At 43.5% G+C, this 19,919-nt stretch overlaps 1 protein-coding gene across 11 annotated transcripts in view; it reads right to left on the reverse strand.

Annotated features, from left to right (window-relative positions):
* The window catches only part of THRB (thyroid hormone receptor beta), a 165,850-nt gene extending 146,660 nt beyond the window's left edge, over positions 1 to 19,190 (reverse strand). For 5 of the 11 annotated variants that reach the window (XM_082753507.1, XM_082753502.1, XM_082753510.1 and 2 more), the window contains exons 1-2: positions 19,114 to 19,190; positions 15,681 to 15,807 (exon numbers count right to left, since the gene is read on the reverse strand). The gene's annotated coding sequence lies outside the window, so the exon portion shown is untranslated. Of the gene's footprint in view, positions 1 to 7,281; positions 7,299 to 7,376; positions 7,423 to 15,680; positions 15,808 to 19,113 lie in introns of those variants that run through there. The other 6 variants (XM_082753508.1, XM_082753512.1, XM_082753513.1 and 3 more) reach the window with 6 other exon arrangements.
* Between the last annotated feature and the right edge of the window lie 729 nt (positions 19,191 to 19,919).

A 19,919-nucleotide genomic window follows, 5' to 3' on the forward strand; every position in this document is an offset into this window, starting at 1 on the left:
TATAGGCAAGACTGGTAGACCAGCTTATTTTTAAAGTGTGCTCTATGCTTCCCATCACATTGATCTATCTTAAATTATTTATTACTTCAATCATGCTCTAAACATGTGAACTGAATTTCCCCATATCAGACTGTCCATCTCAGGATGAACTTTTTCGGAAAATTTCAGTCAGAGAGCGGCTGTGACTGGAAAGCATCCCTGGAGACTATCTAGTCCAAGCCCCCTGCTCACCCACCTCACGCCCTGGACCACATCCAATAGGGTTTTTACTATCTTCAATGATGGTGACAGTGCAACCTTCTCTGTGCAACATGTGCTAGTGTTCAACCAGTCAAAGCAGTCTTGCCATTTCTGCATAAGTACCCAAATGAACGAGCTGTGGTTTCTTTTTGTTTGTTTGTTTGTTTTGTTTTGGTTTGGTTTTGTTTTTTGGTCTTTATGCAAAACTTTAGACTTTCTTTCATCTACTTGAGTTCTCCTATTCCTTTGAGCAGAGCTTGTAATCTGGCAAGCAAGGCCAATATGTCATGAATTAACCCGTTATTTCTGTGAAAACCTAGTCATAAAGGGAAAAAGATGGAGAGAGAGTGCCAAAGTTTATTTGTGCTCCACAGAAACTTTTCAAGTATTTGGGGTAAAAAAAAAAAAAAAAAAAAAAGAAGTTTCATTCAGCTTCTTGAATTTAACAGCTATCAGGCATTTCAGAAGATCTAAAGACAGAAGAAAGCATGCATATTCCATGTGCATAGCTCCATGCCAGGTAACAGGCACTGTAAGGAAGCCAGTGCAGAGCCTGAAGGCAGAGGTATGGTACTGGCTGCAGAAATGACTGCAGCTGGGGCTGCCCTATCCCCAGGAGAGCCCCGTCACCGGCAGAAGTTCAGCACCTTGCAGCCAGCTGGCCATGTGCCTGCCCCATGATGACCCATGGACTGCAGCCCTCACAGCCAGCTGGCCACGTGCCTGCCCCATGATGATCCGTGGATGGCAGCCCATCAAACCCAAACAGACTGGGGCAAAGAGAGGTCCAGCCTGGCACATTGACCCCCCAGTCTGGGGCTTGCTTGTCCCTTTGATTTCATCAGATCAGAAGCATGGCCTACACAGGGTGGAAAGGCTTCGTCCATGTCACATTGGCTGGTTTGGAGCTACAAAAGCCCCTCAGCAGCAGATAAAAAGTGCTGCCAAAGCCTGGTCACTGGGCACTAACCCTTCCCGTCTCTCATAAGAAAGATAAAAACAAAGGGCTTAATAATGAAGTATTTATTATTAGGCAGTTGGGGGGAAATGCTCCACAACCACAGCTGACAGGTTGGATCCCAGCTGCGTTTGATCAGAAATGGTGAACACTGGCAGCAGGCAGAGCTGAGCCCCAGCCCACGGCCTCCTCACTCACACCTAACTTCCTAGGACAGCGAGTACTTCTGCAAAACAACAGAGTTTTTTTTGATGTGAGGCCTCTTGAAAGCATCACAGCAGCAGATCCTTCTGCCTCACAAAACACAGTGCCACCATCCGCTCCTTGGAAAGGACCCTGTCAGAGACAGCCAGGCAGTGCATGTGCGACCCACTTACAACACTTACAATGGCTTGCAACAGTTGAATGCTAAGCTGGAGAATAAGGTTTGATACCTTCTTGGTGGACATCTTCTAAGTGGTTTTCAACTTAAAATTCACAATAATCGGTGACAAATTATGGTTACATGTGCACCTTGCAGTCACAGACCACATGCTCCCCATAATGTACATAGCCAACTGCACGTCCTGGGATCTGTTGTTCAGAAATTTTATAGATTGAAACAAAGTTTATAGGAGCTGCAGTTTTCAAATACAACTATCACTACATACTCACTACCCTGAATAGTGAAGCTGTGCTGTCCATGGACTCTAAACCTTGATTTATCTGCATATTCTCAAAGATCCTGGAACGAAGGCTACATAATCAACCTTAATTCTAGTATTTCTTTTCCTTAGTGCTTGACATTATAACCTTAATAATCAGTAACTTATGCAGTTAAAGAGATGATCCAAGTCATCTGGCCCAGCTAAGCTGTTACATTCTAGTCACAAACAGCACTTCAATAACCCAAATCACTTCAGCAAGTCACATCAGCCAAACAGTACAACATAAATTGCATACAGTTCAACAGGACATATGAAGTACTCTGTGTTCCAGATATAATTCCCTGTATTTGTACAAATAAAATTATACATTAATATTTAATGAAAGTGCTCGTTTCGCTTCACAAATGCTTTCTAGGCTAACACTCTTTTAATGCACATGTGCATGTATATTCCAGAGTTACACAAATACAACTGTACAAAATCTTTCCCTGTTTATCTAAGCAGATAATGTGCATCACCTTATCTTTTTTTTCATTTTTTTTTTCTTCAGAGAATAAATGCAGTATGGAAACTAAGACACTTGACTTTAAAAAAAAAAAAAAAAAGCCTGAGATAAACCATTCTGTTTTCCGAAGCCATGAACAAAGTCACTCTAAGCCTTACACAGAAATGCTACAGGTCCTAACCTTACTTGAAGCACCTTGCGCACAAATGCACCCTATTTTTTAGAAGTTAGACATATATAAAAGAGAGATGGAGAAAGAGAGCGAGGAGTAAATTAATAAACCATGGAAATATATATGTTTTTTAATCTAAAGCTAGAAAACAGATGGTATGGTGTCATGCAATGCCAATCCCACTTGTCAAGTGGCAAGGAAGTAGGCAGATGGACCAGGAATGACAAGGCCAGAAGAAAAAAAACAATGCTAAGGAAGAAATGCCTCCAATGTATTAGTGCTCATTCTTTTTCTAGGTAGGAAACAAAGCAGCAGTAGCAGCAGCACTCCTGCTGACATACAGCTCAGCCGGAGCATCTGGCAAGTAGTGGGCATAGCTAGGTCAAGGGAAATGATGCCAAGTCATGGGTGGGAGACAGAGTTAAAAACGTACTAAGGGAGGCCAAGGTGCAAGACCAAGAGGGTGGAAGAAAGATGTGAAGATCTGCACAAAAGGGGAAAAGGCCCTGAGTTCAAGAACACTGTACAGCTGTAAGTAATGAGAGCAAACATGTCATGTGTGACACCATGAAGCAGTCTTGCGGTGGTGATGAAAGCTGTTCTAACCCATAGAAATGTATTTTTCTTGTTAGTATTTTTAATATAGATGGTTTATCCATATGTGTGTCAATACGATATCAATTACTGAGCAACTGTCCAATGATCCAACTACTTATATAGTTGGAAAGTACTTCTAACTTTCCTCAAAGAGCTCCTTTCTTTTCTGACACCAAAACAGTTCTTCCAAAGCATGTCCTACAGCCACGTAATGTTGCCATACCTGTGCACTGCAGTTAACTCCTACCAACTTCCATGAAGTAATCCAGAAGGTATCCAAAGATCAGTGCTAAAATAGGCAGAAATAATTAATGATCTTCTCTCCAAGTTAAAAAAAAGTATGCATTGCGTATGCACACGTATAAGTAATCTGGTTCTACATGTGCTAACTTCACTCCTTCCTCATCCAGCAAAAGAAAGACTTGCATTTTGACTTTAAATTCACTTCAGGAAGCACTGATCTCCTTGCCCTGTTTTCTACCTTCCTATTACGCAGCTTGACAATTGGTCCTTTTATTTCTTCCCGTGGAAAACAGAATCCTAATTTATTGGGTTTGGTTCACCAGAGGACACAGAACAGCTCTATAATCTAGAATGATCACACTGCTTTCATGCATATAATCTAATTATAACATAAGAGTATTTGCCATTTTAGTTCATCAGTAAAAATTACACTTCTGTATACTTAAGATATGTGAGGATATATAGTAGTTTTTTAAACTGCAGTTTATTACTTTATGCTCTGACTAATTCATTGGTTTAAATTTCACAGGACCTTTAATTTCTAATAAACTACAGTATGTTAGGATAAAATGAGATTTTTATGATCAAAAGCATTCTGAATTGGATACACAAGTTAATACTCATATTTTAAAAAGGCATTTTATTTGCTTACAATTTCATCCTGCCCAGTAGCAGGCTGTTGCACACATCTTGGCAATGTGACCATAAACTGAAAAGGTTAACAACAGAACCAACTTTTTCAATCAGTCTTTTTACTAGCACTGTCCCCCTACCACAGCATGATTAAAGTAGTTGTGGTGAGTAATGGAAATGATGTCGTTCACATGTTGTGAATTAAATGAGAGAAACAACTTATGCAAGATTCATTTACTTTATTCAAAATGTCATCTCGGACCACAAACAACTGATGAAATAACAGAGAATTGAAATACAATTCTTTAATCTTTACACAGAAATTATGTTTATTTATAGTCTGCCCTTCATTTTCATAACAAAGCTTCTTGTAATACATGCGTTACTTGTTTAGTTATCCCTGTAAAATACAAAAAATCCCAACTCATCCCAGAGAAGACAGGGTATTCCTCCACTGCTCAATGACAAGTTCAAAAAGCATCAAAAGCAGTATGGCCATGCTAACAGCCATGCTGATTATTCTGCTCACTCTTTTGACAGGTTAAATTAGTTCAAGCAAACCTCCAGACTTACATACCTACACTGCACTTGCCAGTACAGACTTCCACAAAGACTCGGGGGCCTTTCTTCAGGTAAGCAGATACAAGGAGTACCTTCACAGCCTAGCAGGATTCTGCTGTTGCAAACCTGGAACTACTGGACAGCATTCATTTATTCAAACGGAGCCATGTAGGACAGAATCTAGTAATGTATATACAACCATTTCCAAAATTCAGAAAGGAGGGGACAAAGATGAACAGTGAAAATACTAGGGATATCTTTCCTGGCTGGCCCCCTCTGACAGAAAATTCTTAAATTTAGATCCTGACCATACACTCCATAAGCCAATGCATCTTCTGCCTCACTCCATGTGGGCGGGAGGACAGCCCTCAGCATACCTCCTCCCTTCCTCCAGATGCCAGATTCTCATCTATTTTGGAAATCCAGCACGCAAAAGGACATGACAGAAGAAATAACACATCTCTGCATTGCTACTCTGCACCCTGCTCTACAGCTCTGCCTTCTGCTATGACAGAGATCTCCAATTAAAGAGCAAATTTGTTTGCCTGGAAGAATTAGCACTTCTCAAGTCCGACAAGGAAATCCAAGACATGAGGACCCATAAAAATTGTGCTGCCTTCCTTCTAATGGCTTCCCTCATCCCAGGCTATTTACCTGAGCTTCTTCATATTCATGCCTCTTTTGCCTTCCTCAACTTTTAGTTATAAGCAAACCCCAAATCAGTAAACCAGAATATGATGGGGAAGAGATAATGAGCTCCAGAGTTTCCTTTTCCAGCAAGCCAAAATTCCTGGTCTCACCCTTCCTGTAGCAAATGAGATTCTTGCTGGAGGATGTCCTGCCTCAAATCAGGTGGCTTTTTTGAGGTTTCATCTCTTGGTTCCCTTCCAAACAGAATCAAATTTCAAGACAGGCTACATTAGACAATAAACTCTGACAATCTTCCATGATTTAAGTTTAGTAATCCTTCTCCTCCCTGCTTTTCTCTTGGCTGGATTTTTACATAAAGCCAAGAGGAAAAACCCTGCTCATCATCAACAGGGAAGCCAGGAGGGTATATGTGTACCACAGGTATGTGTTATTCTGCAAGCTTCTTTAAGAAGCACCAGTATCTGTTACCACTTGCAACTTTCTCCCTTCCACATTAAAAAAAAATAAATAAATACAAGCAGGTAACAACAGCATACTGAACAAGGGAAGTACAATACGCACATCAGAGAAAGCACGTCTCATGACTTCAGATGTTCCATTGCCATTAACTCTTGGAAAAATACCTAAAGAAACCTGTCCTCCAGGGCAACAGCCTTCGATGAAAGCAGATTCACTTTTACTAAGTCTCCTACTTTGGGAGAAATTTGGAAAAAAGCATGCACAGGGTCCTCACATAAATGGAAATGATCGTATAATAAAATTAATGCCACATCCTACAAGAAGGTGAACCAAAGCACTGAGTGCGCTTCCTATTCAGCAAACTGCAAGAACGTTCCCGCACGGAGAAGGAGAAAACACAAATTTGGCTTTATATAATGACTTGGATATGCAACGATTACAAAAGCACTGACCAGTTCAGAGGAGCCACGACGTGCTCGACACCAGTTCATGCAAGACTTGATCCAAACCCCCTAAAATCACACTCGGAGGGTTTCCACTGACTCTAGCAGACCTTGGTTTGAGCCATTTCAGCCCTGAAGCTCACAGCCTGTACAGCTAAAAGCTGACACGAACCGCAGTCACATCCCCCCTCTTGCAGGACAGAACCATGGAACGATTGCATTTTGTCCGGACCATCAGGCGGCGGAGACCTCGGTGTCACCGCAGGTTGCTCCACTGTCAGCGAGTAACAGGGGAGTGCACGGACTCACCCGAAGGTCATAATTAGCTGAAGGAAAGCTGAGGCTATTTCAAGTGGCCCCGGACTGTTACGAAGGGCGATTTAGAGCTGGTTAGTAGGAACATAAATAAATAAATAAAGGGCTGGTGAGGAAGGAAGTAGGCATATCCAGTTTCACAAAACGTTTGTTGTTGTTGTCCCTTCAACAGCTGTTCTGGGAGAAAACGAAGGGCTGTGCTTCCCACTGCCTTAGCCCAGCTTCTCGCCACGGTGAGGTCGGTTTTAAAAATGCTATACGATCAAGGATTTTTGTGGTATAGCGCTCAAAGTAAAGGAGGGAACCCCAGGATCTCATCGTAAGGCAGCGCTGCTCCCTCATGGCATTGCACCGATCGCGATCAAGCCTCCTAAAAATGCCATCCTTACCGCGGAAAATTTCTCATAAATAACAAACCCTCTGCTCCGCTTCTTCTCTAAGGCTTATTCCGAGGCCGGAGCTGGGGAAACAGCAAGCAGGGAAGCCCAGCGCCCTGTGTCGGCGCCGAGCCGCGACAGCAACCCGCAGCGCCCCGCGGGCAGCCCCCGGGGCACGCCGTGCCGCCCGGCCCCGCGGGCCGGCTGCAGCGCCCGCACCCTGCCCTGCCCTGCCCCGCCGGTGCCCTGCCCGTTCCCGGTGCCTTCCCCGGTGCCGTTCCCGATGCCGGGGTCCCGGGCTGGGCAGCGCAGGTGCTGCCGTGCCGCCCCGTCCCGTCCCATCCCATCCCGTCCCCGGCAGCCTCCCTCCGCGCTCCGCCGGTCGGGGAAGTCGGACACAACTTCACCAGGAGAAAAAAAACAACAACAACAACAACAACAACAAAAACCCAAAACTTTTCCGGCCCCCAGCCCCCTTACCGGCAGCCTGCCGCCGCCTCCTCCCCTCCGCCGCCGCCGGGCTGCGGCCGTGACCCGGCTCCCCCCCCCCCGGGGGCCGCCCGCCCGCCGCTCACCTCCGGCCGCAACGCCGCTCAGCGGGGCTGCCGAGGGGAAAATCCTGCCGTGGCGGCCCGGCACACGGCGAGGAGGAGGAGGAGAAGGAGAAGGAGGAGGAGGAGGGCTCCGTGCGACCGGAGGCTGAAGGCAGCGCAGCCTGCCAGCCGCTGTCCTGCAGTGTCTGGGCTCGGGGAGGCAGCCCCACAGGGAGGGTGCAGGGATGAGCACGCAGCTGGGTGCCGGCAGGGAAGCGGTGGGCACTGTCCTACACAACCAGGGGAGTTGGGTCTCAGAAACGTGTCACCGAAAGGTTTCGTCTTGCTGATGGCAAGTACGGGGGAGCCATACGTTCTGGGACCTGTGGTCACGCTCAGAAGGATGTGCAAGGAAGAAGGTGGCAGTGCATCCCCACCACCAACTGGTCCATAAGTCGTGAGGCAGGGAGGGAAGGGGAAATACCAAGGGTCCCACCAGCAGCTATCGACTTGGAAGGAAGATGGCGGCTGAAGGCACAGGCGCGATGGCAACAGCTACTTGAAAGACTAAGATCGGTTTGTTTTTCCTTGAGGAATTACAGGAATATTAAACCCTTCTTGCAGTTATAAATCATTTAATGCAAATCATTTAATCCAAACAGAATTTTTACAGGCTCATGAGGCTCACTCATTTTGCCAAGAGTGAGTCATGTACAAATAAAATGAAACCAACAAAGAAAAGAACTCTCATACCATGTGTATGTGGGTGATCCTTTGAAAAACTTGTAATTATTTTTTTAACTCTACCACAGCCAGGAAGACAGGTTTGTGAAGAAGGAGTGAACGTCGATAACTGAACTGCAGCCCATCGGCATGCAGTTTTTCCTTCACCCAAAGCCATAACACAACAGGTCCCTTGTCAGCCCGACAGCAGTAATGCCATGACTAATGTTTCAGCAGCACCCTGAACACCCCTGATTTCAAACCAAACTGTGTACTGACATACTACGGAAACAAAGGACTTTTAAAAAAATGAAAATAATGCTAAGTGATTAATACTTGGTAGAAGAATGCAGTAGGCAGTTAATCCCTCGCTTAAGGGTTAGTTAAGGACATGAGTTAAACTTCATTCTTCGCTCACCATGTCATAAATACGTGCTGCTAAACACAAAGCACACAACGAGCCAGTGGGGCGGTGATGCACTGCTCTGACATGACTGAAATGTGGGGACACGGTGTCATGTGATGGTGACAACACGAGCCCGAAGTTGTGTCATCGTCCCCGTCACACAAACCGCTCCACACCACCATCCACCGACGGCAACCGCAAGTGCTTGCGGATACCCGGCAGGCACAACGTTTTAATGCCTTCTAGTGCCACTCCCCGCCGAAGACAAAACATGGTTAGGAGGGGATAGGTCAGTGTCGCAAAGCGCCCCGCCACCCACTGGCTTTGCATCTCAACACCAGGACGTCTTTACTCCTGGTTCCTTGCTCGGCCTCACCTGCCTGGCCAGGGGATGTTATTGCACGTGGACTGCAAGTGCCTCGCAGGCAGTAGGGCAGGAGTGGGGGAAGTGATGGAAGGGGACCCGATGGCACTTCAGTGACAAACAAAGAGGTTGGATGTAGGGCAGTGCAGCTGTGTGGTCAGGACACCAGTGAAGCAGAGAGCCCCAGATTTAGGTGATCCAGGACCATAAGCCCCCTGTGATGCTGTGACTAAAAATGGTCATAGCCATTTTTACTCCCAGTGCATCAGTTACCTAAGGGTCATGAGTTTGTTCCCAAAGACAGGAGGCAGAAACTTCCCTCAACATAAAACCAAGTTAACGCTGACCTCTGTAAATGACCAAAAGCTGGAGCAGGAGCATGTATGACAAATACCATGCTCTGAGGTGAGCTGGAAGAGTATCTGCAAATCTTTCAAGGCATGAGGCTCTTCTCAGTGGAACTATATTTTTTCTTTTGCATTTTAACATAAAGAAAGAACTTGTTACTTTGGTGGATTTCAGCTTTTAATTCCTATTAACTTTACCTATTACCCATTTCTATTTACTTTTACCTATTTATTTTCCTCATAAGTACTTTTTGCCTGGCTTCCAAACCAACACATTGGGGGTGGGCAGGCAGAGGAGAACTTCAGTTCAGCTGGACTTTCTAATGGTAATGGATGTCTTAAATCTACCATCAACTTACAGATTTCCTTCTTATAGTTATTTGCTTGTTTTGCCCTATGGATCTTTGAGTTTAGATTGGCTGCCTAGCAAATCTGATCATCTACAAATGGATTTGTCCTTCTTGGAAGTATTAAAAACCTCAACTGTTTTGTTTTGTTGGTTTTTTGGTTTGTTGGTTTGGATTTTGGGGGGCAGCCGCTTATTTACTTATCCACCAGCAGGCAGATAGCACAGACCAATAGAACAAGACAGCAGCTGAAGGACACGGCCACCATTATCTGGTGGACAGAGGAGTCCCTAATCACTTGCTCAAGAAAGGTCTTACAAAACATTTTTTTCTACTATTTTCAATTTTCCAGACCTCTCATTTCCTCAAGTCTCTGCAACATCATGCACCACAGTGCATGAGAAAATGAAGTCTGAAGACAAGATCAGTTATGGTACAGCAGCCCATAGTGTCAGTAATTTAAGATTGCTGTGGAGTTTTCTGATTAAATGAGAACCTTACCTTTTGGCAAAGAAAATCCAAAATGTTTCATTTTAAAAACCTTGCAGTGAATGTGGAAATGAAGGAATCATAATTCACATTTTGGACTAACAGGAGTGACTCAGCACAACAAAAAGCATCCCATGTGGGTCCCTCTTTAAACCGCGAATGACCAGTGTTTATACATACATCAACGCCACCAGGTAGTACTTGAATACAATGACTTCAGAGTAACTTTCATTTATTATTAATGATAACTGAAGCCAGTCTGCTCTAAATGCCATGAAAGGCTGAAACATTTTAGTGGTAACCAAAGGTATTTGGCCAACATCCTATAGTCTTTGTATAGGGCAAATATCCATTTACTGTAAGAATTCAATATTAAACCACTAATGCTATATATTGTTTAACTGTAACTCTTTCCATCTTCAATTTCCAGTTTACCATACAGTGTAATCTATGTCTGTTTCAAAACTTCTGGGGAACCTAAAAATAACCTAATGAAATAATACTTTGTTTTTGCACAGACATCCAATTCCATTCTATCATCAGAATTCAAAGGGAACCACAGCAGATGTGTGAGGAGAGAAGAGACGTATGAAAATCCAGGCAAACAGAAAAGAAAAATAAATAACAAGGAAGAAAGCAAGTGAAAGAAACAAACCTAGAGGCACAATCTAACCTCCAATACACAGTTCACATCACCACACATTTCAACAAACACCCATTTTTGATTTTGCATGAAAAATCCAACAAGGGATTTTTTTCAAGCTATTCAGGGATGCGTGTGCCACGCAGGATATTAATGCTTAGTTCACAAAACCAAATGAACAAGGGCAACAAAATCTGCAGGGAAAGAAAAACAGCAAGATTAAGTTATCATCAAAAATTTTTAAGATGTTTGTTTCTAAACTGCAACAACAAAGTATTTGGGAAGGCAGTCAGAGCCCTCCTACACTGAAGCAGGCTTCCAGACTAAATAGGATTTTGTGCATATTCTCATTTTTTATTGCAAAAACTGTTTTACTAAAAAAGGCTATTTGGACTGTCATCAAAGGATGATGTGGAGGTTCAAAAAAGTTCAAAACAGACCAGACAATTTATGGTCAATAAGTCTATCAATGGCTAGTAAACATGATGATGCAATCCAGTGAAATCTCTGGCTCAGGAAATTCCCATAACCTCTGACTGCCAGGAGTTAGGAAATTCTACACTTATCCTATTTCTTCCAGTCTTACAGTGAACATCTTCTACTTGTCAGCGACAGCCAAAGGTGACTGGGCTAGAAGGGCTACTGAATAAACAAAAATGGCCATTCATCCTTCTTATCTTCTGGAGAAATAATCAAGGTCATTCTTGTGCTGCCACCTGTGATGACAATTTTTATGACTCCAAATCTCACAAAAATGACAGTGGGCCAGTTGGGTTTTCATGAAAATACACAGCAGAAGCTGTACTTTTAATATTTATTTGAAAAAGTAGATGACTAATGACAGGCTCATTAGCTCAGATGTGTAGCTCTCCCTTCATATTGAGTGGAACAGACAAAGGATGAGATTGGGACAGCAGTGAGGACATCCTGTCAGATGAGAAGAAACAGCATTTAACTGACCTGCAGAAAAGTCTCTAGTTTGAAATGGATGTGATACCACCAAAGCTTTCCATACAGTTCCCTTTCAGTGGTGGATAAGGGACATCTCCTTCAGGACAACTCAAAGCAAGCATGAATGCAGCTCTGTAAGAAGGTAAAGATGGCCAGAAGTCCTACTGAAACCAGATCTTTTGTCCCAAACCACTGTGGTTTCAGTTAAAAGATTAGGGCTTGGAAAGACTCCTGCAGTTACAATAATTATAACTGGGTTACTTTGAGGGAAAGCTAAAACCCGCTGGGTAGAGGTTTGATTTTGGAGGTCTGTCAGAAGCAAGAGCTTAGCAAGTTCTCTCATTCCTAATCTAAGACCATACAGACCTCAATTACCAGGTGTGAGGGGGATTAACTGATGGAATAAGCAGCTCGTCATATTCTAAATCAAAATGTTATTTGCAACTGAGCATTACTATGGAACACTTAGCAAGAAACATACAGATGCCAGGAAACATAGAGTAAAGTGATAAAAACTGGAAATCTAGATTCAACCTTTCTGCTAAACTCATAACAGAACTTAGAAGCCTGGTATCTCTTCTCCGGAGAAAATTAGGACATCTACTCATTTCAGTAAGTGAAAATGTAAGACCATCATCTTTCTATTTCATTCTCCATATCTTGCTTTAACGATCTTTTTCTAAGCTTTACTTCAGCAGGCCTAAAACATGGAATGCACGAGCTCAGTTTACTTTTTCATCCTGAATCAAATCACAGTTGGATTTTTTGAATAATTTAGGCATGTAGTTTTTATTGAAGCATTTTGGTTTCCAAGTTCTCTTCAAAGGTGTGGAAAAGAAATATTACCATGATGCTAGCAGAAATGCTGTAATTGTATAGTACTGTAATTCTGTTATTTTAGAATGCCTCTTGCCATTTTTTACTGCAAGCATAGCACGTAGTGCAGTATATATACCTGCTCGGTGTAATATGTAGAACTGGTACAGTTCCAACAGTCCTATTTCAGTAAATGCCAATTTAAGCAAGACTTGCCTGATTTACATGAGGAAAGTGTCTTCTGAGTGTGATTATGGGCTTCGTGTTGTGATACTTATGCTAATAGTGTCTGAAAAAGGAAGCAGTGCCTTCCCCTAGAACACCTGATCTGCCAGGAATCCCCAAAGATGCTTTGGAGGACAGCTTGAAAAATCTCTCTGTAGAACCTGCCAAGGAGGAGTCCTACCTGAGTGAAAGCTCTGGCTTTTCACAGCACAAGCTTGCTGAAGCAGAGTGGCAGTGTTACCAAATGTGCATCAGTCTTTGAAGAGGAAAGTACTTCAGTGAAGGCTTAGGTTTTACTCCTGAAGAGTAAGTACAGCAACTCATCACACAGCACTCTGTGTACACATCTATTGGTAGAAACCACTAGCTGAACAGTGGCACCAAGGAGGCATGAAAAAATGACAGATGTAATCATTTCCACTCCAAATTCACTGTGCAGAAAAGAGCATAAATGTAATTGGAGGACATGCTTCTCATAGTTACCTGGTCAGCCAAAACCCAGTAACATTAAAATTAAAAAGCTAATTATGATCCAAATGACAAGTAATATGTAAACACCTACAGATCCTGCTTGGTGTGCTCAGACCCACGGCTATGAACTCCTGGAACAAATTAGAAATGGGAGCCACCCTAATAGCTGGAAATCTCTTTTCTTTAGGATACATCTGAATGAGCAAAACGTGAACAAACAAGCAATGGATGAGACAGATAAGTAGCTAATTCCAACATGTGGGAACCTCCTGCTTGTTCACTTATCCACTAGTGTCAGCCCTCTCTTCAGAAACAAACAAACAAACAAACAAAAAACTTTCCATCAAACCTATACCCGTGTACTGGGGAAATGAACAAATTAGAGATGTGCCAAAACTGGCTGAACAACTTGCACTTTGCTTTTTAATTATCTTTATAAAAATGAGAGCTCAGGGAGGAGTTGAGGATGATTAGAAACTGATGACTGTATGCACTGCCTGATTTTCCTCCCTCCAAACATATCATTTCTTTAAGTTCACTAGTCCTTCAGAAAGCCAGCGCTTACACTTTTAGCACCATAAAGAGCAAATAAACCTTTGAAGAAATCTTTCCTGCCAAAACTACTTTATAATGGTCTAATGATTTTTTTTAAAAAAACAATAATTTGAATTTTGCCAAAAATGTAATTATGAAGCAAAATGAAACTGTTTCTCAATCCATAGAATTCCTGGTACAATGTAATAATCACCTGAAGGAAGGGGATTCTCTGGAAAGAAATGTACATTTGCAGTTCATTGCAGTGCCGTATTTCATCCTTCAACATTGAGAATGCCCATTAATAAAATAGCACTCATTGGTTTTATAACAATTCCAGTTCAAAATCTTCTTTTTGGAACTCTAATTGATCCTTCAAATGAGCTTTATTAATCATTGATGGAAAACTGGCAAAATCCTAGTCTGTACATTGGCGACCTTCCAAAATGTCCAATTAGGTCAAATCAAGAAAGCTCTAGAAACCAATTACAGAAGCACTTCTAAGCCAAAACAAAACCAAACTTATAGTATTCCGATTCAATGGAATGGAAAGGAAAGGAAAGGAAAGGAAAGGAAAGGAAAGGAAAGGAAAGGAAAGGAAAGGAAAGGAAAGGAAAGGAAAGGAAAGGAAAGGAAAGGAAAGGAAAGGAAAGGAAAGGAAAGGAAAGGAAAGGAAAGGAAAGGAAAGGAAAGGAAAGGAAAGGAAAGGAAAGGAAAGGAAAGGAAAGGAAAGGAAAGGAAACCCTTAATTACGATCTGGGTATGCACCTGAAAATACCACCTCCATAGAAAAGTGCCAAAGAGCCGCTCCTTGAACCACATCAGATAATCATATTTGCTCACAGATTTTCTTTATCAGTGTCATAAATGTCACTGAGTAGTTCACCAGAAGGAACAGTGCCAAGCTGTTCCTTTATATGTCAAGCGAACATTGGCTCCCCTTTAACATTTTCTAAACATCTTGTCTTCAGCACTCTAATTTCTCATGTATACAAAGTCTTTACCTTTTATAAATTTCATGAGTTCTATACCTTACCTGCATGTTTGTACATTAACACATATGTTGACAATACGATAAAAATAATCTTGGCAACAACAACAATAGCCACCTTTACCTAACTTCTCAAGAATTTGATCTCTGCTTCTGCAGGACTACTGCATGTACAGCCATAGGTGCTGGTGGGCTGTTTGAGGTGCGTGTTGTTGCCAATCCTAATCCCACCACCCACAGGTAAGAATTAATTAGGACTTGAAGATGCCAGAGGGAGGCAAACCAAACAAAAATAGCATTTTAATTAACTGTAAACAATAATTAAAATTCTGCATTATGTTTAGCATCTGCCCATTTCTAGACTTACTGCACTAACTCTAAATCTAATGAAATCATACAGCTAAATCCCAGAGGATGTGACAGATTTCAGATCCTAAATATATCTCCTATTGTATCTCAAAACAGCAAATAATTCATGCATCCTTATTGTGAAAACCAATAATTAAAAATTAAAACACTAGCATGGTAGAGGAACCAAAATGCATATACCCTGGCCAGATCAAAGGAGAACAAAATATGCACCCGTATAGTAAAAACTTTTACGTTTTCCATTCTAGATGTGCACTTGTTCTGTAGTTTCATATCACAAAGGCCCCACTTTACTAAGCTTAGTTAGTTAGTTAGTTCATTATCTATTTACTTATTTACATCATTATTTGTTTACTTATTTACAGTTCCTTTTTATTTTTTATTAACTTTTTTAATTAAAAGATTATTAACCTGCCAATGTACTAACAAAATTAAGAAGGTTACTTCAAACTTCTTCCACTCCAAACCCTGTTTAATTACAAAGTTGGCATAGACCTAAGTTTCTTCCTATCAATTTTAGTTACTCAGTTTTCTCTGCCATTTGGTCTTCAGCCGGCTAGATTACAAATTGGATCTCATCATTTCATCTCCACACAAAGTATTATATTCCCTGAACTCATGCTGGAAACAGTCATTCAGAAGTCAAACTTCTCAACAAAGATCTCCTTACCTTTTATCAGGAGGACAGGTAAACTTCCCGAAGTTTTACTTTACCATGAGTTGGATCAAAGGTAAGCACCAGGACCTAGCCATACAGAAGAAAGGCAAGGGTTTCTCTTGTGCCCATCTCTAGAAACCTAAAGGAAAACATCTGTCTGAAATAGCCACATGGCTTCTGTATTCTGTCATTTTCCAAAAATGGCTAGACTGAACCTCTTAACATTTATTAAGTACAGCTAAAATGTTAATTCACTAAAGAAAGATAACAAAATCCATAATTCCCTTTATATAAGGCACTAAATTTTACATTCCTCAATATCTCTTTTAAATTATAGCCACTACACAATTGCAATATTTTAGCTAATATGCTGAAAGCTTTGTGTGGATTCTCTTTCTTCCTCCCATTATTTGCTCACTAATCCATTAATGTAAAAATCACAAAATGTTTGGAAGAGCTGGTGCATTTCCAGCCCTCTTCCAGCTTGAGTTTCGTAGCTTCCTCAGGTTCCATAGGTTTCATGTATTCTCCCTGACATTTTACTAAACTGCTAAGTACAGAAGATTAACTGATTAGAAATGATGTAATTAGTGTTTTCAGTTGCAGAGCACTTTTTTTGAAATGCAAATTGAGGAATTGTAATGGAAGTATTATGAACTTTGTAGCACCAAAACAAGACTGCTATATATTCAGAAAACCAAGGTCAGGCCTAAATGTAAGGTCTACGTAAGGATGTATCCTTATGTAAGAATACCTCTTGTTATGAATGACTGCCATTATTTACAACTGATTGCAAATATTGCTGAATTGCTTTGTTGACTTGGAGGGCTTAGGAAGTTTACTACAGACATCTTGTTTTTCTCATTTTATTTATGTCTTTTCTTTAACTGTCTATGCATAACTGCAATGCTTCACTGCTTTTGTCTTTCTGTTAAAGCTTTCCTCAAATTTTCCTTTTTTTTTTTTTTCTTTTTTTCTTTTTTATGGCAAAAAAACACATAATAAAGTTCCACATCTGCTTTGTGTGCATGAAGAAATCAGAGGCAGTAATTGCCTCCCCCCTTCTTTTAAATGAAAATCTCATTTTTCTGTGGCGTGGAAGGCCCAGGTTGATAAGGGCTCTAGGGTGCCCTGGGCTTTGGGCAATGCTCTGTAACATACAGAATAGTCCATGTTGTTGTACGTGAGCTTCTGAACACCAGCCCCTATCACAGTTGCTCTTTCTCTTCCACAGTTGCTTATACCTTCCAGTAAATTGCCTCTGAATCCCTTTCTCTTTCTTTCAGCTGTACACAAAATCTTTATTTCCTATGAGTACTCCTGGTTTTCAGTGCCTCGTGAGGGAGTTTCAATTTTTCCTCGTTAACTTTTTGGCTTTCCCTCTGCCATCTGTCAACTGGGGCAGCCACATACACCATTCTGTATCAGCTATTTTTTCCTGCTTCATCTTTTTCACTTTCCTGGAAAATCATCCCTAAGAGCATTCAACAATTTCTCAAGTTTCTCCAGTGCATCTTTGCCCCAAAAAATAAAACAGTAAGATCCCAGGGTCTTATCTAGTGTCCACACAGCAAAACTATCCCACGGGTCCCTAGGACAGAAATTCTGCAACCCTCCCTCCCAGACAGAAGTCTCCAGGAAGATCGGACACAGTTGAGCTACCTACAGATGCTCTGCTTCCCACTCCTTTTTGGCCATTCTTTTCCATGACTTTCCTACGAGCTGCCTCTCTTCTGGGGTGGTGCTCTGGTTGATCTCCAGATCTGGATGATTCATGTGATGAAAGTAAATTTCTCCCTTCTCCTCCTAACCTGCCTTTTTTTTTTGTGTTTGACTCTTGTAACTCCAGTCAACTAACTCAAATATAACCTGAAAAATTTTACCTTATCTGGAGCACTTATTTTTACTGAAAGGTTTCCACTATCATCAAAGACATTTCATTGGATTTCACTTTTTTCCCCAACCTTTTTTTCCTTAAAAGTTTTCCATTTCAGCTTTTTCCATAAAAACAAAGCATTGATGCATGAGCAGGTTCCCATTCTTTCCTTCCACTAGGCCTCATTTTTAAAAGATTTCCTTTTTAAATCCGAGACAATATGTCTTTCTTCATTTCCCTCATATATCCTGATACCATTTCCCAAGACTTTATTACTAACAATGCCTTTTCATTTGTCCTGCTCAAGTTTTATGTCAAGTGCTCAGTATGAGTTTATACTAGGAGCTGTATATTTTCATTTTATGTTTATTGATGCAATGAAAAAGACCAAGACCTTAAACTTTTCCAGACCAACAAGCTGTTCTGCTTGGAATTGTTAACCAAGCCTTACTCCTTTTGGAAATCCTGCTTCTCATCATAGACCTTCTGGCTTTTAATGACGTTATCTTTCTGCTTTCTTTCGCTACTTGTTTAGTCTCTCAGACCCCACGCAGTATTTCCTTTACAGTATACTTAGTTTCTGGGGGAAAATTTGTCTCTAACGTGTGAAAGAGCGCTGATGTAGCTATCCTACAGGTTATGTCTGCAGTGCTTTGCTTTAATTGAGGCTCTCTCTGCTCTTGTCTCTTCCGCACCTCCCGACAACCCCGCGCACCAGCCAAGCACGCCGCCCAGCTCAGCAGAGCTTCCTTCCTGACAAGTCGCCCCTGAACGCACAGCGGCATCAGACCCCCAAAAGACCCCATTCTCTCATCAAGCACCGCTCCTCTGGTCACAGGGTTGAGGCACAAGCGCGACACACTTCTTTTTTTTTTTTTTTGCCCAGAGCTGCCTTCTCAGTCTCCTAAAAATAAACGAGCCTCTTGGTTCCTTATCGAAGACATAGCAAGAGCGGATCCTGCCTCATGCAGGCGGTGGCACTTCGCCGCTGTCGGAGCGAGCGGGGAGGCTGTGCCCCGGTGGAGGAGGATGCCAGACGAGCAGCCTCTCCTCCGCTCCGCCACCTGTTGCCCTGGCACTCGGGCTGAGTTACTCCGCATCCCTGCCTCCTGCATCGCTCCCCGAGGGCCGGCACATCGCTTCTGCGGGGCACCGGGTTGCTTTCGGGAGGCTGCGTTTAAACCACGGGGTTTAAACACCCTCCGTATAGCCGCAAGCACCGGGAGCGAACAGCGGCACCCTCACAGCTCCTGCCTGCGACCTGCCACCCGGGGGGAGCACGATAGGGCCGGGGGGAGCAAGATGGGTCCGGGGGGCACCCATCGGGGCGCCGGGAGGGCACCGGCGGCATCCCCCATCCCACCGCGCCCGCAGCACGGCGCTGCCGGCAGTGCCGGGGGCTGCCCGGCGCCGTCGGAGCCCGGCCGAGGGAACCCCCCGAGCCCGTCCCCATCCCCGTGGGGCTCCCCGCCCCCCGCCGCCCCCCGCCGGAGCCCACCCCCCGCCGCCCCGGGGTGCATCCCCCGAGCTCCCCCGCCTCGCCGCGGGGCCCGGCGGGGCCCGGCTCACCTGCCTGCCACCGGCGAGCGCCGAGCGGGAGGCGCCGGGGCGGCTGCGGCGCTTCCTGCGGCGGGAGGCGGGCGCCGTCCCCGGCTGACCCCGCGGGGAGGCGGTGCGGGAGGACGCGGGGAGGGAGGGAGGGAGAAGGGAGGGAGGGAGACGGGGAGGGACGGACAGACGGAGGGAGGGAGGGAGGGAGGCGGCCGGGACGGGCCGAGCCGAGCCGGGCCGGGCCGGGCGCCCGCTGGCTGCTGCCATGGCAGCGGGCCTGGCGCCGCGGGGCCCCGTGTCCCTGCAGACGGGAGGGACGCGGAGGGACCCGGCCGCCCCGCAGTTAATTAATTAATTGCGCTAGGGACGGCCCGGCGCACGCCGGAGGGCTGAGGCTGGGGAAGCAGCGCCCAGGCGGCGCTCCGAGGGACAGCGGTAGCCGGGTGGAGAGGCTCAGCTACTGGGCACCCAAAATCCACGCTCGTTTGGTTTACAGCCTTTAATTACCTCTGGAAATTACTTTTTTTTTTTTTTTTTTTTTCTCTTTGCAACTCCCTCACCGGTATTTTTGACATCCAATAATAAAAAATAAATAAATAAATAAAACGAAAGCAAAAAAAAAAAAAAAAAAAAAGAGAGAGGAGGACAAAGCATAGTTTAGCTATCACAGAGCTGCCTGCACTGGAAATCACTGGAAATATATAAATAAGCTAAGTGCCTACATGACTCCTACGAGGGGATGCAATTAATTTGACTAGACAGGCTAATAATACCACAGCTGAGACTGAAGTGCGGTTCAAAGGTGGTAAAACGATGACAACACC

The sequence above is a fragment of the Aythya marila genome (assembly GCF_965140915.1).
Source record: "Aythya marila genome assembly, chromosome: 2".
NCBI classification, from domain to species: Eukaryota; Metazoa; Chordata; class Aves; order Anseriformes; family Anatidae; genus Aythya; species Aythya marila.